Source organism: Crocodylus porosus, unplaced genomic scaffold (genome assembly GCF_001723895.1).
Source record: "Crocodylus porosus isolate Cpor-Errol unplaced genomic scaffold, CroPor_comp1, whole genome shotgun sequence".
NCBI classification, from domain to species: domain Eukaryota; kingdom Metazoa; phylum Chordata; order Crocodylia; family Crocodylidae; genus Crocodylus; species Crocodylus porosus.
Window position 1 is genome coordinate 2,101,739 of NW_017728942.1, and position 5,715 is coordinate 2,107,453.

The window sequence follows — 5,715 nt, forward strand, 5'->3', positions numbered from 1 at the left end:
TATATATATATGATAATGGTCCTACAAAATCTTCTGGGCAATTTTACTCATTTTTACCCATTTCCCTAGAATTCCCTTAATCTCTAATACAGAGCTCCAAGAGGAGTCTACCAAGATAATACCTAAGCTCTTCAGAAAGTGTCAGACTTCTAAGAGCTTCCTACTTCTCAGATTTTGATCCACCTCATTATACTCAACAAAAGCCTTTCCACTGACTTCAATGGGAATGGTATCAGGAGCTAGAATGAGAGAGAATAGCAATTTTGATCTCAAGTTATTTCAATATCTACATATAGAGGTATAAAAAGCAAGGCAGAGACTATTTGGTATATTAATACAAACAAGCCAAAAATAGAATTCTCAGGCAATTTCCTTTTTATACAGGATAAAGATCCATTAATAGGAGAGAATGCAACCAGAACATAAGAAATGCTGATTATTAATTTATAGAGAGATGTTTATCCTTTAGGTTTCCAACATGCTTCACAAACTTTAGAAGCATACCAGCACCAGTAAGGACATGTCTAATAGCAAAGAGGAAAGCAGTGCCATGCAGAGCTAGCTTGTTATGAGCTAAACTCAGCTAAACTGGAATGTCATGCTAATGGAGCTGCATCTCTACTGCTCCCCAGATAGCTCCGCACTATGCTGCCTTGTGCCATATATGGCTGCCCATGAAATGCAGCCAGTTTGGAAGGGACCAAAAGTCCTCTTAAAGGGTATCCGTAAAGATCTCAGGGCATGTTTTAAGTTTTACAATACAGCTATTAGCTGATCTTCCCAAACCAGGAGGGACTAATGCTATGTCCCAAACACTTTCAGATCTAAATCCATTAATTCTGAAAGTCCCACAAAATAAGGCTTCATCCCAAGCAGAATACTTTTTCTCTATATACACTTTCTATGATCCAAGACTAGTCAGAGGAGATAGCATCCCTTGTGCCACTACCTAAATAAGCTTTCTCTCAGCAGTTTATGAAAAACACTTCATCCTTTCCCATCTGGATCTAATAATTAAGCAGAGTTGGTTTACCCTTGTCCTATTCAAAGGCAAGCTTTCTCCAGAGTCTAAGGACACGAAAATGAACTATGAATGTGGTGCTGTAGAAGAAGATGTAGGATTTTGGAGATGCTCCTCAAAAAACTAGATCAACCTGGAAACAGCGAGGTCTCTGGGGTCAGTGTAAATTGGCAGCTCCTACTTCAGGTAATTATCTAGCTAGACTCCTCATTGCTCAAGGGTTGGGGCTCTCACATCAAGAAATAGCACCACTCTTGACTTCAAGTCAGTTCTCCTAGCCAGCAGCATGGGGCATTCACTCAAAGGTACAGTGGAAACTTTTCTTCCAGACCAATTTCTGAGCCCAGCTTAGACAGATCTGCTAGAGCTCCCTCCTCCAGGAATCTGATTCTCTAAGCATGCAGCTCACTGGGCTTCCAGACATCATTATTAAACAGGAGCCTGCCCCAGCCACTGCTTCTGTGAAATCTGCAGGAAGAATGGCTTGAGCCTGCTGCTGCCAGAAAAATATTTCCATCTTATTACACCTGGATATCCACATACACTTGTGCACATGCACACATACGTAGACAAAAGACAGTCCTATTAGCTATCATTTCTGAGACACTCTTTCTTTAGGTGCCCCTGTTTCCCCACAGCTCCAGGAGCCAATTATTTGTCCACGTGTTCTACTAGAGATAGGGTTGCTAGCCCACCTTCTCCAGCCCAGGAGAGATGATTCTTCCCTGGTCTAGGCAGTTGGTTAATTCAAACGAACTGCTGAAAGCAACACAAAAACCTCGGTTCTTTCCTAGCACCACCTCCCACCCTCAGCCAATAAGGACTTTTTGCTCTTTCAGTCCATTTATATAAAACACCTGACTCCTTTCACGTTCCCTTTGACAATTAGAAAGGGCTTTGTGAGCCTAGTCCCTTCTAAGATGCAGGATAATTAATACATATGATACATACCCAAAGTTTGGTTGGTGGTGAGTGTAAGGTACTTTGCTCTAGAACCAGAGGTGGAAGTTTGAGTCTTGCTCCCCATTTATGCAGAAGGATACTCCCAATTAATCTCATTGTGAGTGGGTCTGTAGTTATCAGGCTGGGGAAGCGGTGGTGCTGTTTGCCTTATTGTTCTTTTATGTGGCAATGGTTAGGTTCAGAAAGACCTCCCTCTGTGACTGCAGTTTATTTGCCAGCTGTGAAGTTTGGGTTTGGACTAGGATGAAACAAAAATGATAAACAGTGAAAGGCTTCTGGGAGAAATCAGCACATTTGAAGACAACCCTCCAGAACTTGCACTGGATTAAACATGAGCCACTGCAACAGCAAATGACTCAGAGAGAACTCAACTCTCCACTGCCATTTCAGCATTGGCTCTGAGGAATTGGGGATAGGTCATTAGACCGTACAGCTACATTGAAGTCCATAGTTATACAGATTTACGTTCACAGAATTTAAGTTTGAATTTAAGATGAAAATGTTGACTAATCAAATAACTGGAACAGCTGTGGGGTGTTCAAATACAGCTGTGAAAAACCAGGTTACAAGTAATTAAGTCCATGCTGAGCTAGGATACACTGCAATTCAGGGTACACTGTGATCAGCATTATCAATTGACTACTTCAGCTCTTCACAATTGTGATTTAACACCACAATAGTTTGCATTTAGATCAGGCCTCCTAACAATGCATGATGTGTTTATTGCTGTTAATTTGTGTTGCAGAAGCACATCAGATGTAGAGCAGGTCTGAGCTCCTTTTACTCCCGTGGGAAATTGTGGGGTGTTCAGGATGAAGAAGGCAGGTGGGTGAGGACTTCAGTGTTTGTTGCAAGTTGAGCTTTGTGGGGTGACATACAAAAAAGACCCTTAGAAACTTTCCAAAGTTTCACTTCAGGCTGAAGTTACTGAATGAATTCAAACCACCCGCAGATAGATATTCATTTGTTCTGCCTCCAAGTTTGCTGAAACAAAGTGCTCTGATGAAAGATTTGACTCTATGAAACCATTTATTTTTTGGTAGCGTTTTTGCCATTAACCTTAGATCATCCTATAAAGACAGCCAGGAAAGAAACAAATAAAAACATCTCATTCATCATGAAGTGTGATAATAGAATGTTTTACAAATAGACAGAGTGCTTGCTTTAGGAAAGGAAACCATGCAATTTTAACACTGTATATGGTGGTATTCCCTAGGCAAGTGCGGGATGTAAAGCAATGCAGACACAAAGGTATCTGATGGCTTTCCATTAACTCCAGGAACAAAGCTTAAGTGGTTTGCAATGCTATAAGAACACTCAAGTTAGAGATGGATCTGATGGATTAATTTTAGATATGGATGTCAGTGCAGATCTAAAAACTTTCAAAAGGCAGATGCATCAGTCTAGAAATCTGCTTCATAAGAATAGAATGTAAAATTCACACGTCTGCAGAAATTCAGTACATTCTATTTATACGATGACTTGTGTCAGTTGAGGTCTTAATGAAGATGAACATAGCACATAAAAATTAAAGTAGTTGAATTTTTAAATATTACAGTAGAATTTAGCTCAGAGATGCATATTTATTCCCCAGTATAGGCATCCAACACGAGATAAAACAACAAAACCTCAGCGTACAAGGTACCAAACGGTTAACTCCCCTCTTCTGCAGAATGCTTTAAGCATGTGAATAAGGCTATTAATTTTATAATCATAGACTTAAGCAGATGTCTAACTTTATGCATCTTGCTGACCCAATGTCTTTCGGTCACTCTGCAGTGCATGTGAATTTGAATTGGAGGAAAAGAACTGGAATAGTCACTTATTTACACTGGTGTAGCTGCTGTTTGTAGTGTTGTGATCATAAATATTCACTGATGAGTTCAGAATTAGGTCTAGGATCTTTTCATTTAGGCAACTGCTCTAGGTTAATTTTAGATTCATTCCTTACCCCCCGCCAAGCTTGGATTTTATGGATCCCTTTAAAAAGAATGGCCGTCAAATAATTGAGCACTCTCTCTAGCCTTCTGCCATTTCTTTATTTAACTTGGCATCTTTAAGCTTGTTAGAATTGTTTTTCTGCCCCCACATTCTTTATGGTGCATATACTGTCATATTGGGGGTGGGGGAGATAAATAGAAACTTCCTTTAGGTTTTTTTTCTCTCTCTTTTTTTTTTAAAGCTCTTTTTTTTCCAAGTGCCACAGCTTTTCAAACAGAAGCTTTTATATCTTGTGTAGTAACTGTTAGCAGTTTGTGACATTTCTAGTCTGTCCAGGGTGTAACTAGTACATGACAGGTCAAGTCTGTCACCTTCATAAAAGCAAAGAACATCTACCCTGGCACACTACACTGCAGAGTCCCTCTGAGAATTACCAATGTCATACCAAATATCATCAGCGGTATTTATCTTCTCTTCATCTTTGCCATTTGTAGGAGCTTCTAAAAAAAAATCCTGATTATTTTTACATGAAGATAGCTTTCTCTTCACTCCCATAACATGAAGGCTGTAAACCAAAGCTTGAATCCAGGAGACTTAATTTGTCCTTGTGGCAACTATAATTAAAATACAACTTTCCTGAGGGGATACCTGCAAAATTAAGGTTATTGTTGTCACTATTATTAATTAATTATTAGCAGATGCTTGCTTTAAAAAAAAAAGAAAAAAGAAAAGATCAGCCTTTAGATTGTGATGCTCCCTATTATCCTCATTAGGTAAATGGTGAAATAAAGATGAATGAATTGAAAGTAGATGAATTAATGATTAGACAAGAATGCCTCAGATTAGATTCTGTTAGTAGCAGACTTTCACTTCAGTAGAAAGTACTTGCATATGGGATGCAATTCAGGTAATGTTCAAATGAAAAGACTGCTCAGATTGGGGAACTTTTATCTATTCGGGGGCATCTGATAAATAAGGTAGGAGTACAGGGACAAAGTTAAATCACTCTCACATCATTAGCTCAGGATTTAGAGGGAAAGCAGTACTAATTATGAGGCCATGCTTGATTCCTGGGAATAGCGTTATGCAAAACAAGACATGATGCAGAAGGCAGTAGCATTATTCCTGCAAGGAAGGGGTGCAGAATGAAAATGATGGCCAGATTTTGGGTGCAGCCGATTGGTCCGGGGTGTGAGAGGACTGTTTAGTCCTTGCTTATCTTGGCACTATTTCCAACAATGGTACATGTTTGAGCAGCATAGGGGCTGCTCGAGTTTCTGTCAACTGGGATGAAGCATGCTTGGGCAATTGCACTTGATTACCATTCCTATGCCCACTGTACCTGGATTGCAGGAAGGGAGGTAACTCTGTGCTAATTCTGCTTCCATTGTGAATTCAACCTTGTTAGGCAACTGCAAGACGTTTTCTTTGTAACACTGTGTCAGTTCAATGGCAGCAGAAAGGACACAACATCTACTTCTTTCCCTCTTTCTAAACCAAGTGCAGAATTTTCCAAAGTCTGTCTAAACCAAGTGCATGTGCGCAAAGCAGGTTTACTTACAGATGGTGACTTTCATTTATGCTTTTTTTAAAAGTGAAGTAGGGTATTTAAAGCCTCACGATCAATGAGAGATTGGGAATCCTTGGATTCAGATGTAATATGACAGCAGTTGTATGTTAAATAAATACCAATAAATTATTCAAATGCATTTGTTGTGTAGTAACATGGAGCTGCCCTTTCCCGTATATTATGTCTATGTATATAACTCTTAGTAGGCCAAATTCCCTGT